The sequence below is a fragment of the Zalophus californianus genome, chromosome 14 (assembly GCF_009762305.2).
Source record: "Zalophus californianus isolate mZalCal1 chromosome 14, mZalCal1.pri.v2, whole genome shotgun sequence".
Taxonomy (NCBI): Eukaryota; Metazoa; Chordata; class Mammalia; order Carnivora; family Otariidae; genus Zalophus; species Zalophus californianus.
In genome coordinates, this window is record NC_045608.1 from 45,590,007 (window position 1) to 45,611,298 (window position 21,292).

General features: G+C 35.9%; 1 protein-coding gene across 2 annotated transcripts in view; it reads left to right on the forward strand.

Moving 5' to 3' along the window:
• The first annotated feature begins 16,879 nt into the window (after positions 1 to 16,879).
• The window catches only part of RBBP8 (RB binding protein 8, endonuclease), a 109,085-nt gene continuing 104,672 nt past the window's right edge, over positions 16,880 to 21,292 (forward strand). For both annotated transcript variants that reach the window (XM_027576634.2, XM_027576636.2), the window contains exon 1: positions 16,880 to 17,014. The gene's annotated coding sequence lies outside the window, so the exon portion shown is untranslated. The remainder of the gene's footprint in view (positions 17,015 to 21,292) is intronic.

The window sequence follows — 21,292 nt, forward strand, 5'->3', positions numbered from 1 at the left end:
TACCATGAACATTTATGTCAAGGGTTTCTTTTGTGAACATAAATTTTCATTTATCTGGTATAAGTGCCAGGAGTCACTGCCGGATTATATGTTAACTATATGTTTAGTTTTTTAAGAAACTTCCAAAATATTTTCCAGAGTGGTCATATAATTTTATATTCCCACCCACAATGTATGAGAGATAGTTTCTTCCTATCCTCACCAGTATTTGGTATTGCCACTATTTTTTTTATTTTAGCTATTATATTAGGTGTGTTAGGAATATCTCATTGTAGTCCTCATTTACATTTCCTTAATAGCTAGTGATGTTGAACATTTTTTTTCAGGCACTAATTTGCCATCTATATAACCTCTTCAGTGAATGGGAGAGTGCCAAGGTTGCCTTGGGAAAAGATCATGTGGGATAGGAGATATTGTTGTCTCCATTTTCAGAAAACAGAGTCTGGTACAGGCTAATTGGAAAAAGTGGATCTTGGGCTGAGCAGAATTTGGACAGGCAGGGAGCAAAAAAAGGCATGTTGAGTATATAGTGTTATATGTACTCTGCCATTGCAAAATTGGTAATTTCCCATATCTTTTTAACCTCCCCTTTTTTCTTCTTCTTCTTTGCAGCCCTGCACATCAAACTGTCTCCTTTCTCCTTCTTTAAGAAGCAAAGTGTTACTTCCTTAACTTCTCCCAATCTCTTCCAACATCAGTTCAGAAAAAACAAAAGGATCCTTTTAATGTGGGGAGGATATAAGTTCCATTTGATACGCATGGTCATATGAGGGAAAAGGAGCTTTAAAATCAAAAGAGAAAAAAGGGAACCCTAATTTTCCATTGGATTTCAGTATATAGAAATTTATTTCTGTCTTTGTGTGCTCAATTAAGTGTATTATGAATTACTAATCTTACCTTCACATGATGGCTTTAAAATGCAAAGAAAAGGCAAACTGAAGGTAATAAGCAAGTGCAACACAAAACATCAAAAAGCAGCCCAATCTCATCTTCATCAGCCTATCTTCATTTAAAAACAGTAACAGTGTAATCAAATCTGCCAAGAAGCCAGCCAAAATAATTCTAAATTACTTCTTAAATTATTTAAAGTAATTGCACAAAGCTTTCTTAACAAAGTCCTTTTACTAAAAAGAAAAAGGTAATTGCAATTATCATTAACAAAGAACTTTATTATGCACTAATATGCTACTAGTAATAGAGGTACCTATATATAATTTATAAATAAATAAAGATCAACAGTCAGAAATGCTTGGACACAACTGGGTAAAAGCAGGGGTAGTGCAGTTCTTTCCACCTCTCTCACTTTACCTAACCCCCAGGTTAGACTGCTTGTGTGGGGGTCGGGCTGCTGGTTTGAACTTCTACCCAGACTTCTGGAATTCCTAGTGTTTCTGTTCCTTCTTCCCCCAGATACAGGTGCCTGGAAGAAATCCGGCTCTGTGTACCAACTGAATGACTTGGGCCTGTTTTTCTTTGCCTCAATTCTGGATAGATTGCCTGGGTTTGCATCGCACATTCTAGTCCCTCATCTCCACCTCCAAATCTGGTACTAGAGTCAATCTTCTAAATTAAATATGCTTCTTTTTTTCTTTTTTATCTTTATCCCTCCCTGGTACCCAAGAAAGAGCCTGGCAGCCTGTGTGACTGGGACGGAACTAAGAACAAGGCAAAGAATGCCAACACCTACAGTTCTAGTGAGTCATTTACAATAACTTGCTCTGAGTATAATGTTCTTAAAATCCAAAGTTAAGAATAAATTTTATTTATAGATTATTAAATAATAATAATAATGTAGTGCTTAATGGAAATATCAAGAACCAACTATCAAGTACAAAGTGCCTCTCCAACATAAAGATACATTTACAGTGATACTTTCTAAGTTCCATACTCCGTTGGTCTGTAAGTTCCTTCAAGACGAGGACCATGCCTCAGTGCATCTTTGTTTCTGCAGGCCTAGCACTGAACTTAATAATTAGTATTATTTTTAACATTGTTTTTTAAACATTTACTATGTGCCAAGTTCTTGCTAAGCACATTGCAAATATTATCCCATTTAATTCTTCAAATAATCTTATTATCCCTCTTTACAGATGAAGAAACTAAGCTCAGAAGCCTGGTAATTTACCCAAGAATTTACAACTAGTACATGGTTGAACAGGGTTTTGAATTCAGGCCTTTCTCATTCTGAAACCCAAACTCCTAACAGCTATACTATAATGCCCAGGAGAAAAAGAATTGGAGGGATAAGAAAAAAGCCCTTGCCACTGCCCTCCAACCAGAAGTAAAGACATGTTACTTATAAAATGTGACCTCCAGCCATGTTTCCAGCTAATTACAACTTCTCTGGCATTAAAGACAGTGGTCATGACACTCTCAGACACAGGACATTTCCTTCTAACATGTGTCACAGAAAAAAATAAATTGTAGTGACACAGGAAAAAGTGAAAAAAAATATGAAATATGAACTTTTATAAAAGTGGCTGAGGTTACTTTTCCTTGGTGAGTTTAGTTATTATTGCAGCACATAAAGTGAAGCTATTTGCAAGTTCATATCTCTAAATTTGGCACAAGGTAGCAATTTAAAGGAAAAAAGTATGGGTGGAAAAAAAAAATCACTGCTTACAGCAGCACTCAGAACCAAAGAATGATGCAATTTTCATTGCATGTCTCCTCAAGTTAGAGAATTCATTAGCACCTATATAGTACTTAGGTAATTTCAGACAAAGCGAGATGCAATATTTAACCATAAATTCATTTTGCTTTGTAGTTGTATGACTTCATATTGGATATTTAAGCACACCAATTACTTCAACATTAAATATAGATATAAAATACCCATTTCAAGTTCTTTTTCTTTCAAGTCTTTTCAATCATAAAATTTTCTAAGTCATAAATTCTCAAGGGTTTATTCTACTACTGATTAGTTTTAGGCATAAAAATTGGAAAACATACCAGATTGCTCTTTTCTATTCAATTCTAAATAGATTTTACACCAATTTTATAATGGTAAATATTGTTTAAGGTAACTGATCAGCTCTTGTTCTCACTTCACTGGAAACTGCCTCTGGTCAAAAAGGATGGGCTCCATCTGCCTGAAATGTGCTAAATAACCTGACCTTAGCCAAAACTGAGTGCTCAGGGACGGATATATAATCTAACCTCTGTCAATCTGATTCTCCCTCCTGGGGATTTAGAATTGAAACCCAATTCTAATCAGCTAATCTGCTTTATGCTTAAACTGAGCTGCTACAGGGAGGACTTTCTCTCCCCCTAAGCACTAAGGAGCAAAAGTAACAAAGGTAAAAATTACATTGTCTTAATGACAAAAATTACATTGTCTTAATGACAAATCTTAATGCATTCTACAAGTTGAATTATAGGCATACCTCACAGATGCTGAAGGTTTGGCTCTAGACCACCACAATAAAGCCAGTATCACCATCAAGCAAATGAAATAACTTTTTTGGTTTCCCAGTGCATATAAAAGTTATATTTACACTATACTGTAGTCTAAGTGTGCTACAGTATCATATTTTAAAAAAACAATGTATATACCTGATTTGAAAATACTTTATTACTAAAAAATGCTAACCATCATCTGAGCTTTCACCAAGTTAACTTTTTGCTGGTGAAAGGTCTTGCCTCCATGTTGTTGGCTCCTGACTGATGAGTGTGGTCGCTGCTGAAGGTTGGGGTGGCTGTGGCAATTTCTTAAAATAAAACAACGATGAAGTAATGAAGTTTACCTCATTGAAAAAAAGAGCCTGGCACCTTTCATGAATGATTTCTCTGCAGCATGCAATGCTCTTTGTATAGCATTCTGCCCACAATAGAACTTCTCAGGCTTTATTCATCTTATAACTGAAAGTACGTGCCCTTTTCCCAGCCTCTTCTATTTCCCCAATCACCCAGTTCCCCAGCAACGATCATTCTACTCTTTTTTTCTGTGTTTGGTTTTTTTGAGTCCACATATAAGTAATAAAGACAGTATTTGTCTTTGTCTGGCTTATTTCACTTAGCATACTGTTCTCCAGTTTCACCCATGTCACAAATGGCAGAATTTTCTTCTTTCTCATGGCTGAATAATACATACATACATAAATAATATATAATACATATACAATGGAATACTATATATAATATATATTATATTTATATGATTATTAATAATATATATCACATTTTTTTTATCCATCAATGGACACTTTGGTTGTTGCCATATCTCGGCTATTGTGAATACGCTGCAATGAACACAGGAGTACTGATATCTCTTTAAGATATGATTTATTTACCTTTCGGTATACTCCCAGAAATGAGATTGCTGGATCATATAGCAGTTCTAATTCTAGTTTCTTGAGGAACTTCCATACTATTTTTCATTCTGGTTGTACCATTTTGCATTCCCACCAACAGTGTATGAGGGTTTCCTCTTCTCCACATCCACACCAGTTTTTGTTATCTGTTGTCTTCTTGGGGTGGGGGTGAGGGGCAGAGGGAGAGAGAGAATGTTAGGTAGGCTCCACATTCAGCACCGAGCCCAAAGCAGGGCTCAAACTCACAACCCTGAGATCATGACCTCAGCCTAAATCAAGAGTCAGATGCCTAACCCACTGAGCCACACAGGCACCCCTCTCTTGTCTTTTCAATAATAGCCACACTAACAGGTTGTGAGATGATATTTCATTATGGTGTTGATTTGCATTTCCCTGATAATTAGTGATGTTAAGCAGCTTTTTATGTACCTATCGGCCATTTGTATGTCTCTTTGGGAAAAATGTCTTTTCAAGTCCTTTGCCCATATTTATGTTTTATGTTTCTGTTTTTGCTACAAGTTGTATGAGTTCCTTGTATATTTTGGATACTAATCACTTAGCGGATATGCGGTTTGCAAATATTTTCTTCCATTCAGTAGTTTGTCTTTACATTTTGTTGATGGTATCCTTTGCTGTGCAGAAACTTTTTAGTTTGGTGTAGTCCCACTTGTTTATTTTTGCTTTTGTTTCCTTTGCTTTTGGTGTCGAATCCAAAAAAAATCATTTCCAAGACCAATGTCAATGAGCTTTCCCCCTATTTTTTCTTCCAGGAGTTTTACAGTTTGAGCCCTTACATTCTTCAATCCATTTTCAGGTAATTTTTGTTTATGGAATAAGATAGCGGTCTAGCTTCATTCTTTTGCATGGGGCTGTCCAGTTTTCTCAACACTATTGAAGAGACTATGCTTTACCCATTGTAAGTTCTTGGCTCCTATGTCATAAATTAATTGATCATATATATATGGATTTATTTCTGTGCTCTGTATTCTGTTCCATTGATTTATATAAGTGTTTTTATGCCAATACCATACTGTTTTGATTACTATACTTTGCAATATCATTTGAAATCAGTGAGCGGATGCCTCCAGTTTTGTTCTTTCTCACAATTGCTTTGGCTACTCAGGGTCTTTTGTAGTTTCATACAAATTTTTATAATTGTTTGTTCTATTTCTGTGGAAAATGTCATTGCAATTTTGATAGGGATTACATTGAATCTGTAGATTGCTTTGGCTAGTGTGAACATTTTAATAATATTCCTATGTACAAGCACAGAATACCTTTCCAATTTCTTTCATCAGTGTTTCATAGTTGACTTCCTTGGGTAAATTATTCCTGAGTATTTTATTCTTTTTGATGAGACTGTTTTCTTAATTTCACTTTCTGTTAGTTAGCTGTTAGTGTATAGAAACACCACTGATTTTTTATATTGATTTTGTATTCTGAAACTTTACTGAATTCATTTATTAGTTCTAACAGTTTTTTGGTGGAGTCTTTAGGTTTTTCTATATGTAATATCATGTCTTCTGCAAACTGAGATGATTTTACTTCTTGCCTTTTTATTTTGATGCTTTTAATTTCTTTTTTCTTGCCTACTTGCTCTGGCTAGGACTTCCAGTACTATGTTAAATAAAAGTGGTAAGAATGGGCATCTTTGTCTTGCTCCTGATCTTAGAAGACAAACTTTTAGCTCTTCACTATAGAGTATTGTTAGCTGTGGGTTTGTCATATATGGCCTTTACATTCCTTCCTTACCCAACTTGATGAAATTTTTTATCATAAAAGGATGTTGAATTTTGTCAAATGCTTTTTCTGCATCTATTTAGATGATCATATGATTTTTATCCTTCATTTTGTTAATATGGTGTATCACATTTATTGATTTGCATATGTTGAACCATCCTTTCATCCCAGGAATAAATCCACTTGATCAAGGTGTATGTTTCTTTTAATGTACTGTTGGATTTGGTATGCTAATATTTTATTGAGAATTTTTGCATCTATGTTCATCAGAGATACTGGCCTATAATCTTTTCTTGTAGTGTCTTTTCTGGCTTTGGTATCAGGGTAATTCTGGCTTCATAAGATGAGTTTGGAAGTATTCCCACCTCTTCAATCTTTTAGAAGAGTTGAAGAAGGATTGGTATTAATTTTCCTTCAATGTCTGGTAGAATTCACCAGTGAAATCATATCATCATGGGCTTATCTTTTTTGAGAGGTTTTTGATTACTGATTCAATTTCCTCACTAGTGATTTGTTCAGATTTTCTCTTTCTTTGTGCTTCAGTATTGATAGGTTGTATGTTTCTCAGAACTTATCCATTTCTTCAAGGCTATCTGTTGTGTTAGATTATAATTGTTCACATTATCTTCTTATGATCATTAGTAATTGTTATCAGTTTTATTTTTTTTATTTTTTTTAAAGATTTTATTTATTTATTGACAGATAGAGACACAGTGAGAGAGGGAACACAGGCAGGGGGAGTGGGAGAAGGAGAAGCAGATTTCCTGCCGAGGAGGGAGCCTGATGTGGGACTCGATCCCAGGACTCTAGGATCATGACCTGAGCTGAAGGCAGATGCTTAACGACTGAGCCACCCAGGCGCCCCTATTGTTATCAGTTTTAATGTCTCCTCTTTCATTTCTGATTTTATTTGAGTCTGTTCTTTTTTTCTTAGTCTAACTAAAGGTTTGTCAATTTTTTTTATCTTTCAAAAGAGCCAACTCATAGTTTCATTGATATTTTCCACTATCTTTTTAGTTTCTCTTTCATTTATTTCTGCTCCAGTTATTATTTCCTTCCTTCTATTAATTCTGGACTTAGTTTGTTCTTTTTCTAGTTGCTTGAGATGTAAAGTTACATTGTTTATTTAAGATCTTTCTTTTTTCTTAGGGCACCTGGTTGGCTCAGTCAGTACAGCATCTGACTGTTGATCTCTGGATCATGAGTTCAAGCCCCACATTGGGCACAAAGCCTACTTTAAAAATATATATATTTCTTTTTTCTTAATGTAGGCATTTATCATTGTAAACTTCCCCCTTAGAACTGCTCTTGCTGTACCCCATAAGTTTTGATATGCTATATTTCCATTTTCATTTGTTTCATGATTTTTTTAATTTCCCTTTTGATCTCTTCTTTGATCCACTGATTGTTCGGAGTATGTTATTAAATTTCCACACATTTGCGAATTTTTTCATGATAACTAGTTTCATACCAGTGTAGTCAGAAAAGATATTTGGTATGACTTCAGTCCTTTTACATTTGCTAAGGCTTCTTGGAGAATGTTCTATGTACACTTGAGAATAATGTGTATTCTGCTGCTGGATGGAATGTCTTGTGGTCCATCTAGTCAGATATGAATTGATTGTTCTGTGTATGTCTATTAGGTCCATCTAATCAAATATGTAGATTTAGCCCAATGTTCCTTATTGATTTTCCATCCAGATGGCCTATCAATTGTTGAAAGCAAGATAATGAAATCCCTTACTATTTTTTTCATCAATGAGAAATGTTACTAAGAGTGGGATTGAGGTTTAAGGAAAGTAAACCATAAAATGACAAATCTGAAAAGAACCATAGAGAGTGTCTAGCCCATAGCCCCCATTTTATAGACAGGGAAACTAATGCTTAGAGAAAAAAAGAAATTTTTCCAGATCGCCAAGTCAAATACAGTTTGGTTCAAATTCATGCAACATGTATTTCCTGAATGCTCACTCTATGTAAGGTATACCCTATGCTAGGTATTGGAGGTACAATGTAAAACCAGGGAGACATAGCCTCTGACTTCATTTTGTTTTTTAATTGAAATATAATTGGGGGCACCTGGGTTGCTCAGTCAGTTGAGTGTCTGACTCCTGATTTCAGCTCAGATCATGATCTCAGGGTCATGGGATGGAGCCTCCTATTGGGCTCCATGCTCAGTGGGGAGTCTGCTTCTCTCTTTCTCCCTCTCCCTCTGCCCCTCCTTCCACTCACACTCTCTCTAAAATAAGTACCTCTTAAAGTAAATCTTAAATACACACACACACACACACACACACACACGTATTATTGACATATAACATTTTATGAGTTTCAGGTGCACAACATGATGATTTGATATACATATATATTGCAAAATGGTCATCACAATAAGTCTAGTTAACATCCATCACCATACATAGTTACAATTTTCTTGTGATGCGAACTTTTAAGATATACTCTCCAACACTTTTTTTTTAAGATTTCATTTATTTATTTGACAGAGAGAGTGCACACAAGCAAGGGGAGTGGCAGGCAGAAGGAGAGGGAGAAGCAGACTCCCCACTGAGCAGGAAGACCGATGTGAGGTTCAAACCCAGCATGACTTAAGCCAAAAGCAATTGCTTAACAGACTGAACCACCCAGATACCACAAAATCTCTAACACTTTAAAACTTTCAAATATACAGAACAATATACAGCTTGTTTCGTGCATTCCATTTATTTATGTTTTGCTTCTATTGGCTTTGTATTTGATGTCAAATCTAAAAAATTATTTCCCAAGACTACTGTCAAGTTGCTTACTGCTTATGTTTTCTTCTAGGAGTTTTATGGTTTCAGGTTTATATTCAAGTCTTAATCCATTTTGTGTTGATTTGTGTGTGTGGTGTAAGACAACGGTCTGTTTTCATTCTTTTGCATGTGGCTGTCCAGTTTCCCCAACAGCATTTTTTTTTCTCAACAGCATTTATTGAAGAAACTATCCTTTCCCCATTGTATTTTTTGGCTCCTTTGTCATAAATTAATTGCCCATATATGCATAAAATCTCTTACTATTATTGTATTGCTGTCTATTTCTCCTTTCAGATCTATTAATATTTCCTTTATATATTTAGGTGCTCTGATGTTGGGTGTATATTTACAATTGTTATATCTTTTTGATGAATTGGTCCCTTTATTTTTACATAATGACCTTCTTTATCTGTTGTTATAGTTTCTGACTGAAACCTATTTTGTCATATAAGCATAGCAATCCCTGCTCACTTTTGGTTCATTTACATGGAATATCTTTTTCCATCCCTTCACTTTCAATCTATGCATGTACTTAAAGCTGATGTAAGTCTCTTGTGGGCACATAGTTGGGTCTTCTTTGTTTGTTTGTTTTTCCATTTAGCCACTCTGTGTCTTCTGATTGGTGAATTTAGTCCATTTATATATAAAATAATTATTGATAAAAGTGGATTCCCTGTTGCCATTTTGTTCATTGTTTCCCAGTTGTCTTGTAATTCCTTTGTTCCTTTCTTCTCTTGCTCCCTTCCTTTGTGATTTGATACTGCTATGCTTAAATTCCTTTATCTTTTGTGTATGTATCTACTATAGGTCTTTTGCTTTGTGGTTACACAAGACTTACATAAAACATTTTATAGTTATAACAGTCTATATTAATTTGATAGCAACTTAACTTCGAACACATACTAATGCTCTACATTTTTACTCTCTCCCACCACCATTGTTCTCGATGTCACAATTTACATTTTTACCTTGTGTATCCATTAACAGATTACTATAATTAGAGTTATTTTTAATACTTTTGTCTTTTAGCCTTCATACCGGATTTAAAGGTGATTTACCTACCACTGTTACATTAGAGCATTCTGAATTTAAATACATATTTACCTCACAAATTTTAATATTTTGTATTTATACTTTCATTTATTTCAAAATACTTCTTAATTTCCTATTTTATTTCATCACTGACCCATGAGTTATTTAGGAGTGTGTTATTTAGTTCACAAATATTTGAGGATTTTCCACACATCATTCTTTTACTGACTTCTATTTTAGTTCCACTGTGGTCAGAAAACATATTTTGTACGGTTCTAATCTGTTTAAATGTAGGATTTATTTTAGGACCCAGAATATGGTCTAACTTGGTAAATGTTCCTTATACACTTGAAGAAATGTGGTATTCAATTATTTTTAGGCCAAGTGATCTACAAATATCAATTATATCAAGTGGGTTTGTAGTGTTAATTCTGATTTCCTTTCTACTTATTCTATCACTTACTGAGAAACGGGTGTTCAAATCCCCAGATACAATTATTAAATATAATTATGGATTTGTTCTCTTTTCCTTTCAGTACTATCAGCTTTTGCTTCACATACCTTTTATTTATATGATTAGATGCATAAATATGTAGATTAGATTTCCTTGATGAATTAACCCCTTTATTTTGAAATGATCCTTTTTATCCTCAGTAATATTCTCTGATCTATTTTTAAGTAATCTCTACACCCAATGTGGGGCTCAAACTTACAACTGCCAGATCAAAAGTCACACACTCTACTGACTGAGCCAGCAAGGCACCCTGTGCCTCATTCTCTGATCTAAAACCTATTTTGTCTGATACTAATATAACCACTCCAGATATCTTTTGATAAATATTAGTATGGTATATCTTTTTCAGTCCTTTTACTTTTAACCTGTTTGGGTTTCTAGATCTAAAGCACGTTTACTGAGGGCAGCATAAAGTTGGGTTTTGCATTTTTATCCAACTTGACAGAACTCAACTTGTTTGTTTATTCTCTCTTAGAGATAACTATTCTTTGTTGATCGATATACAATGTCTTGAAAATCTTTGTTTTATACATTTTGTCCTTGTTGTTTTTTTTAGGTGGTAGGGTAAACCTGATTCCTATAACTTCCATCTTGGGTGGAAGCTGAAGTCTTAATGTTTCTCTCTTAATGTTATAGCACCTGCAACCTTCTTCTAAGGAATATTCTTGGGTTACTAGAGCCACTTCTCTCAGAGAGGTGAAAGTTCCTGGAAGTTTACAAATCCTTGGAGTAGCCAGTAGCTGGTAACTTGTTCAGAGTATGAAAGCCTAGTTCTTCTGCCTTCAGGTGAGATAAACTCTTTCTTTGTAATCTGTGCTCTGGAGCTCCCTGGGACTAGGCTGACGCTGAAATCATAGCCTTACTTTTTGTATTCTCCTTTTTTGTCTTGCCTCCCTGACTACCTTACTGATTTCATATTATAGCACATTTCTAATTAATCACTTACACCTGAATCCATATCTCAGTGTCAGCTTTTGGAGAACACAACTAAAACTCACTTGCATTTTAAAACTGCTTTTCTGGGGGCACCTGGGTGGCTCAGTCAGTTGGGCCGTCTGCCTTCGGCTCAGGTCATGATCCCAGGGTCCTGGGATCGAGTCCTGCATCGGGCTCCCTGCTCTGCAGGAAGCCTGCTTCTCCCTCTCCCATTCCCCCTGCTTGTGTTCCCTCTCTCACTGTCTCTCTGTCAAAAAAATAAATAAAATCTTTTTTAAAAAATTTTTTTTAAAAATTGATTTTCTGTAAAATGTCTCCTTGATTAGTCTGTTTTACTTTTGCTCCCACGTTTTTTGAATTGTTCATTTTTTCAAAAGAACTTTAGAATAAAAGTGTGGAGTTGAATAGATATTTAGAATATATCCAGGGTACCTGGGTGGCTCAGTCGGTTAAGTGACTTTAGATCTCAGCTCAGGTCTTGGATCTCAGGGTTATAAGTTCGAGCCCTATGCCTACTTAAAAAAAGGGTTGGGGGGGCCTGGGTGGCTCAGTCAGCTGAGCACCTGATTCTTGATTTTGGCTCAAGTAATGATCTCAGGGTTGTGAGATCAAGCCCCAAGTCAGGTTCCATACTCAGTGTGGAGTCTGCTTGAGAGTCTCTCTCTCCCTCTCCCTCTGCCCCTCCCCCCACTCTCACACACACTCTCTCTCTCTAAAATAAATAAATAAATACAATCTTTTTTTTTTTTTAAGAATATATCCAATTAAATTCCCTCAGTTAATAAATGAAGTAACCCAGGTTCAGGATGGTAACTAACTAACTAATCCATTTTCCATAAGAGTAACTGAGAGCAACTGAGGCAAGCTTAAAATCAGGTTTCCTCATTTGGGCTTATTTGGGTGAAACATGCTTTTAATTTTACAGTGATCAGATTTTAGTAGCTATTGGATAGTATGTTGCAAACCCTTACTTATGAATACTGCCAGATACAAATGTGCAAACTTTTTCTGCAAGTGCAAGTTTGTACTTGTACAGTTTGATTACCTTCCTCATTTTATGATCTTTGAACATTAACCCTTGGTTAATGGTAAAGCAAGTGAACATGTGCATTTTTCTAAATCTTTTAAATTTAAATTTTATACCAAAAAACAGTCATATTCACATCTCCCTCCCTCCCTCCTATCCTCTCTCACACTCTCTCCTCCCCTCCCAGCCTCCTCTTCTTTCCCTCAATCATAGCACTTCAAATTTGAAGTAAAAATCACAAAGTCTTCAATACCTTATTGGCATGCAGCAATCTACATGGTGCTGTGGTCTTGGGACTGATATCTCTATTTCCATACTTCTGGATTCCATGATCTCATCTTTCTTAATTTACTCTTATTTTGTAGCACATCCCTCAATAGCTTCTTAATTTTCCTTTCTGGTAGATTTCCTCAACTTCATCTTCTAACTCCTGTAGACTTTATTTCTGCTATCATATTTTTGCTTTCCAATATCTCTTTTTTATTCTCCCAAAGTTTCACTTTTAGATAGCCTCTGTTCTTGTTTTATGTCATCAGTATCTTCTCTTACTTCTTTGAAGATATTAATATAGTAGTTTTTAAAAAATTATCATTCTGTTCCCAGCATTGACTATTTTCTGTAAGTTCATTTTATCTATTGGTTTCTTTTGGTCTCTTTCATGCTACATGCCCTCTGTATCTTAAAATGAGGAATAAAAATGCTGATATGCAACTCTGTGTGCCTAGGTAGTATTTATTTATTTATATTAAGGTGATGTTGACTGCTTGTCTTAACATTAGAGTAGGGTTTTTCATCTTTGGCACTACTGACATTTTGGATCAGATAATTATTTGGGGGGTAAGGACAAGGAATGATGTAATGCAGTGCATTGTAAGATATTTAGTAGCATCCATGGCCCCTCCTCACTAGATGCCAGTAGCACACCTCTTCCTCACTTCTCCCAGTTGTTTATAATAAAAAATTTCTCCAGACATTGCCAAATGTCCCCTGGGGGCAAAATCATCTCTAGTTAATAACCACTGCATTATGGTAATGAGAGTTTTGAGAGTTTCTTGAGATAAACTCTCCAGTTTTCTGCTTCCTGAGTGAGGAGTATAAACCTGGATACTAGCACTCAGAAGCCTACCAGAAGACTGGACCTGGGTATCTCACCACTCAATATAGAGACCTTGACTTAATCTCTGCCGTAGGCAGAATAATGGTGTCTCAAAGATGTCCACATCCTTGTCCCAGGAACTTGTGAATATTTTACATTATGTGGCAGAAGAGAATTAAATTTGCAGATGAAACTAAAGTTGATAATCAGCTAACCTTAAAATGGGGAGATTACCCTGGATTATACAGCTGGATTTAAAGGTAGAAGAGGAAGGCAGCAGAGTTAGTGTCAGAATGATGCAACATGAGTGACTTGCCATTGCTGGCTTTAAAGATAGAAGGGGGCCATGAGCCAAGAAATGCAAACCGCCTCTAGAAGTTGGAAAAGACAAGAAAACAGATTCTCTCCTAGCTTCTAAAAAGGAGACTGACACCCTGACTTTTAGCCCATTGAGACCCATTTTGGACTTCTGATCTCCAGAACTGTAAGATAACAAATTTGTGCCCTTTTAAGCCACTAAATTTGTGGTAATTTGGTATAGTAGCCACAGGAAACTAACACAACCACACTGCTTTCAATTTGGTACTTTACCAGTCACCCTCACCTCTGCTTGATATCCTCAAGACCAGAACCAACTCGGGACAATCTCTCTCATGATCAATCAACAACTTCCACCGATCTTCTCTTAAGGTTGAAGAAGGGACAGTCTCCAGGCATCTGGATTAGGGAAGGGACCTAGGGAGCAAACTGCTCCTTAAGCAGATTTTTAACCAATTCTCCCATTTCAAGCCCCCCACCTCCCACCAACTCCCCAAGACTATTTAGAGGTATCTTGTACCTCTAAACCCCAACATTACTTAGAATTCTGCAGCAGAGATAAAGTTGTTTTTATTATTACAAGTACATTCCTCTTTCTCTATTCTGCTAAATCAATCACCACTCATCCTCATTCCTTCTTCCAAAATTTTATAGACATCTCTTGTCTGCTACCTTTCTCATTCTTTTTGATCCTTAAGAGTTCCTGCTATCAGTTCTTTACTGCCATTTGAGTTAGGACTTTAAAAAAATAATGGAGGGGCGCCTGGGTGGCTCAGATGGTTAAACATCTGCCTTCTGCTCAGGTCATGATCCCAGGGTCCTGGGATCAAGCCCCACATTGGGCTCCCTGCTGAGCAGGGAGCCTGCTTCTCCCTCTCCCTCTTTCTGCTGCTCCCCCTGCTTGTGCTCTCTCCCTCTGTCAAATAAATAAATAAAATTTTTAAAAAAAAACAATGGAAATAAACACTCACATGTTTAATTACCATATTTAATGAGTTTTATTTTTAGCTGACATTTTATGGGGCCTTTACTGACTTGGGATAAAACCTCGTATGAATTACAGTAGTTGAAGCTTTCAGTAACTCTAGAGAGTAGGTACTATTATTTTCATTCACATTTTATAAGTAAAACAGACGCTTAATTCACGTGACAAAGCTAATTTAATGGAACAAAACTGGGATGGAACCCAAGTCTTTCTGACTCCCAAAGCCCATTTTCCTAACCAATTAAGCAATCTTGTTAATTTATACACATTTCACTCTATGGCATGGTCAGCAAACTATAGCCTACTCATCAAATCCAGCCTGTTACCTGTGTTTATAAAGTTTTATTGGAATAGCCACACCCATTCTTTGACTATGGTTTATGTCTACGTTTGTGCTATAATGTTAGAGGTGAATTACTGAAACAGAGACAATCTGTCCCACAAACCCTAGTTATTTATTCTTTGATCATTTGTGGAAAAATTTGCTGACCCCTACTCTAGAAAATAACCTTATTACAAGTTTTGAGGTCATGGTGTCCTCAGGTACTTTTAAAGCTTTTATTACTGTATCAAATCAAAGACATTCTTTTTATTGTTCCCTCAAACTTCTGTTATCCTGCAGATAGCAATCTTTGGTCATGGTTAAAAAAGAAAGTCTCTAAACCAATCTCCTTTGTGAATTCTTTCCCATACTCAATCATACTTGCTCCTTTTTCTGTGCTCCTACCTCAGTTATTATAATTATAGTACTTAAAGCAGTTTCATTCACGTAATAGTTACTAGTTGTGATTCCCTAGGATCTAGCAAGTGCTGGGCCTGAGTAGATATTTACTTAATAAGCATTTACTAAATACTTTCTAAGTGTCAGTGTTCTAGACACTGGAGTTATAAAAGTGAATATGGCAACTTTTAATATAGAAAAAAAAAACTGAGCATGGAGTCTGGGCTTATAGTCCCTGCAACAGCTGCAGCAGAATCACCAGAGTGCTGAGGTACATACAGACCTATTGAATCAGAATCTCCAGACGTAAGGCTCAGTAATCTGTTCATAATCAGCACTTCAGATGATACTTAAGAAGGAACGTCTGAGAATCACTGCATCAGTAGATAGGAAAGGCTGTTTCTAAATGTGCAAATAATCTGAAAAGAACAAGTCTCACATGATCTCTCTTAATACAACCAATTTGTCAAAATATGATCTTCTATTGTTTATCTCTTCCTTCCAAAAGATTACTAGGCATACTTAACTATTTGGACACTGCTCCCATCTCTTACTAAACTTCTCCGTTATACCACTGTAACCCTGTCCCTGGCACAGTACCTGGCACATAGTAGGTATCAATAATTTTGTTCAACTGTTGAATATCCAAAATAAAACCCTTCAAGTTGTCCTAGTATGTAGAAATAGGAGTTTTTCCAGCTTTAGACTGGAATGATATGAAGATCATTTGAGTACAAGGAATATAACATACCCAGGCAAATGTCTGGTCAACCTATACCTTGTTTTCCTCCCTCTAGAAATGCTTCCTTCTAGCTTTCAAGGCCACTACCTTTGTGGGGAATATGAACCTCCCTCTCAAGGCTAAGCTAGACCAAGCAGAGCCAAGTGGACTAGTAGAAAAGGTCAGGCATTATGGATTCTTCTTCATTGTAGCTAGAGGCTTTAATCTGCAGAAAGCCCTGGAGTACATTTTAAAAAGGATTACCTACCTCTGAGGATGACAGATATTCAAGTATCTACAATGAGAGGTTTATAACAATGGACTCTTGCTATGCCTGACATAGATCTATCCCTCCCACTAGAACCTCTGAATTATTTTGCTGGAGGCTACAACATTCTGAGTAGTTTGTTGGGAGTTGATGGGAGGTGGGGATAACTCACCCATACAAGCTTAGAGCTGAGCCGCTGCAGCTTGTTGGGCTAGCCTTTGATGCAGACTGGTTGGACAGGTTCTGGATCTACAGAAGAACCGGTTTGACTGGCCTGTTATGCCAACATATTCTGGTTTGATTCCATGTTCCACAGACGGTAGAAACCTGCCCAGCCAGTTAAATGAAAAGCATATTAGGTTATCCATTGCACACTGTATATAGCTTAGATGCAGCAGGACTCTTCTACATAGCAGTAGTGTCTAGCAAACTCTAGCATGGTCCAGAGAGGTGGCTTCCTCTGATTTACCGTTTAAGTTCGTAGCTTCAGAAGTCAGAAGTGAAACACCTTGCGCTTTTGACCCAGAACAGAGGTTTTCTAAATAAATTGAAGGGTAAGTTAATATGTTTTTTATATTCCTCAATTTTCTATGCACTTTTGGAAAGTTAAATTAAGAAATGATATTTAAACAGATATCTATTTTTAACATGATAATACCTGGATTATACCTTTTCTGTAAAGTTGGTTAGATACTGTTTTATAATACTTACACATAAGTTCACCGATTTTTTTAGATAAAGATTATTTGGTATACAATACCTTATACTTTTGCTACACTTTTTTTAAGTTGGGCATGGCTATAGTCATGAAGAAAGCTGGGTTGAATAATTTTGCTAAATATATTTCACTTATTAATGATTCATCTTAAGCCATCTACTTCTTTGATAACATACTATTATGTTTTATAGGCTGTTGCTATATGGTAACAATTTCATATGGTAAATCTAATTGTGGATATGATAATAATTGCCTTTTTAAGGCATAAAAAAAATAGTGTTGGCCTGCCTGGAGATCCTAAGTACATTACAGGAACAATTCACAGTAAGAATTGAGGAGTGTGAAAAACAAAGATTGTGGAATCTGGTAACTGATTAACTATTGGAGCTCAAAAGTACTTGCTGAGCTGAATAGAAAGGAATGAAGACAGGTTTTGTCATGCCTATTAGGTCTGAAAAACTTTTTAAGTTAAAGACTATTTGGATCTTCCTTTATATTATATTTTTAAAATAATTCTTTTACCCCTCTCTTTCACTGATGCAATTAATTTATTTTAAGTAGTTTGTGTCATTTAAAATCAAAGTTACCAATCCCTTTATATTTATTTTGGTTACCAAACTACCCCCTTAGTTATTAATATTGGATTGATTTGAATGCACATATCTTCTGGGCATTCAATTAACATAGCAGCTGACATATGTATTTATCTGGGATTTAAAATAACTTTTTAAAACAGAATTATACTGAATACTTTCCTGTCAAGAGCTATTTGTAGGTCATTTTAATATGACTTTGTCTTAAACTGAGCAAGACTGATGCATCTTTTTCATTGTCCCTAGGGTCCTCACTTTGTCATGATGTTCAAACTCAAAGGCTCTAAGAGTTTCTTTAGGATGTTATTAAAGAATTGTTTTTTAAGTGAGAAATAATGTTCAGATGAGATATTTTTTTGCAGGGAAGGTTTGGATGCTTTTCAGTCCTACTCCGAGGCAAAATTTCTGAAAATTCAGCTAAACTTCTAAAAAGCTATGTAATGTTGAATCTGCATAAGGAATATGCTGATTCAGCAAACTGAAATTAATTTTATTCAGCATAAACTGTATTCTGACTATTTTAGGGGGGAATATGGATCAAAATTTTTCATCGGTTGAATGCTTCTCTTTTCAATTAGTTTTCAGGCAAGTTATAGATACATGTCATTAGAATATACTTTTAGTGTTTCTGGTAAGTATGTTATACATATTAATTTAAAATTTTTAAACTATACTGTGTTTAAAATACAGGGCTTATTGTTTAAAGATAAACTTAAATGGGGATTCCAATTTATTTAAGTAAGTATTTTTTATGTTTATGGTTTTGAGGAAACCTATATATATGAAATATATATGGTAAAATATATATGGGTAAAATTTCAAGCCTAACTCACTTTGGAAAGGATTCTACAGCTTTCATATAATAGAATTTTCAGTTTCAAATATATGAAAGTCCTATTAAATATGACCTTTACGTATTTCCCATAAATTGACCTCTTTAAAATACTGATGCATTGTGATGTTTTGTTAAAATTAAGGACATGTGGATTTATAAATCAAATTAGGGAGCTGTAAGTGTATGTGTGTATATTTTATATAGCCCTACATTATCTCAGGGCTCGGGTCAAAAAGTATTCTACTCATCTAAAAATCTCTTTATTCTTTAAGTTGGGGATGCATTCCTTTGTCCTTATTCCTAGCCACTCAGTTTCACATAATGACTCTTACTGTCAACAATGCTAGCTTTCTTAACAACTGCAACCTCTTTCCTTCCTGAAGTCTTCATATGTTTCCTACAAAAAGCACTTAGAAGCATGAAATTTTTAAACCTGAAGAACTCTTAAAGAATAACTAATGCAGGGGCACCTGGGTGGCTTGGTTAAGCATCTTGACTCTTGATCTCAGCTCAGGTCTTGATCTTAGGGTCATGAGTTCAAGCCCTGCGTTGGGCTCCTCCCTGGGCCGGGAGCCTACTTGAAAATAAATAACTAATGCATCCGACTCCTCATTTTTCAGTTGGATAAAAAGCCCCAAAATGTGGTTAAATCACTATTATTCAATCTAAAGGTAGAGCTGGGGCCAGAACATCCCAGTTTCCTGAATACCAGCCCAGACTAGTATTTTTCACTATCCTACATTGAATCATCTGAATATTACATGAAATCTAATCTACATTTTCTAAAAGAATTGTAAAAAGGTAAAATTATGTTATGTTATGAGTCTCTGCTGGCTCATAAACAATAAAAATGTTTATTTTCTTAGTACATATGTGCATATACATATATACATATTTATATATATGTATGTGTGTGTGTATGTATGTGTGTATTGTTTTAGGCACTCTTACATGGATATAGTTTAGGATTTGCCTAAGAAGTTAGTACTTCTAAAATTTGGTTAGAGGGGCGCCTGGGTGGCTCAGTTGGTTAAGTGTCTGCCTTTGGCTCAGGTCATGATCTCAGGGCCCTGGGATGGATCACCGAATTGGGCTCTCTGCTCAGCAGCGAGTCGGCTTCTTCCTCTCCCTCTCCCTCTGTGATCTCTCTGGCTCTCACTCTCTCTCAAATAAATAATAAAATCCAAAAAATAAATAAAATAAAATAAAAAATCTGGTTAGAATTGGCAGGAAAGTTTCAATAAGGTTATAAAGACCAGAACTGCAGGATTTAAAACCCATTTTAGAGGTAATAGAACCTGCTTTCTAAGGGGTAAGTTTCTTAATACAGTGCTTTGCACACAAGTTCTCAAAAAATGTTTTAAATGTTTTTAACTTGAGGAATTCCAAAGAGATGGGACCACAGAAAGCTTGAGAACCAAAGGCTCAAAAATTCCAATTCTGATTCCTAGAACTAAATGTTAATTCTCCTAATCCCCTTATTTTTTCACAGGTAAACTTCTACCTGAGGGATACTTCTTAACTTTGTAAATTTAGCTCAATCCAAGTGGACTTTAAAAAATAATCACTTCATTTGTTTCTCATTTTTACAATCAAGAGAAAAGGTAGTATACTGGAAAACATATGAGCTTTTGAGTCAAACTAAGATGGATTTGAATACTGGCTGTTACAAACTAGTTTACCCTTGGGAATTATTTAACTCTGAATTCTCTTTCCTCCATCTGTAAGTTAAGGAAGCTCATACCATTCTCTCAGTTTTAGGGAGGATTAAAGGAGATACTGTGCCTAAAACACCTAGCATAGTCACTAGAACACGATAGGTGCAACAAATGTCAATATCCTTCCCACTTCTTTAAAAGATTGTATCATAAATTTCAACAAATGGCTTAAGTAAGAGATGTCAAAACTTAGCTTGGAATATACATTTTATTTCTGCCAGAGAGATAAAAACTAAATTAGCACCCTTGGAAGGTGTCAAGGAGAAAGGCCTTCTACTGCCCTGTGGTCCTTCTAGCTGGACTCAGAATCAGATTGACATGAGACAGATTAACAGGGGAAAATCAAACTTAATAGTCCTTCAGGGAATCCATATGGACATGAAATTCCAAAGACAATGAGGCAACATGAAGCTTATATGAGCAAGGAGAGGGGTAGGGTCTGATGATACAAAGGGGAGGAAGAGGGTGGGGTGGGAGGGATGGGGTGGCTGGGTGATAGACATTGGGGAGGGTATGTGCTATGGGGAGCACTGTGAATTGTGCAAGACGGTTGAATCACAGATCTGTACCTCTGAAACAAATAATGCAATATATGTTAAGAAAAAGAAGAAGATAGCAGGAGGGGAAGAATGAAGGGGGGAAATCGGAGGGGGAGACGAACCATGAGAGATGATGGACTCTGAAAAACAAACTGAGGGTTCTAGAGGGGAGGGTTGTGGGGGGATGGGTTAGCCCGGTGATGGGTATCAAGGAGGGCACGTTCTGCATGGAGCACTGGGTGTTATACACAAACAATGAATCATGGAACACTACATCAAAAACTAATGATGTAATGTATGGTGATTAACATAACAATAAAAAATTAAAGAAAAAAACAAAGGGGAGGAAGACCATTAGCAAGAAGGTGAAAGGGGGTGTTTGGAAAAATAAAGGTTGCCTTATTATGCAGATAGGTTCTTTAGGTAAAG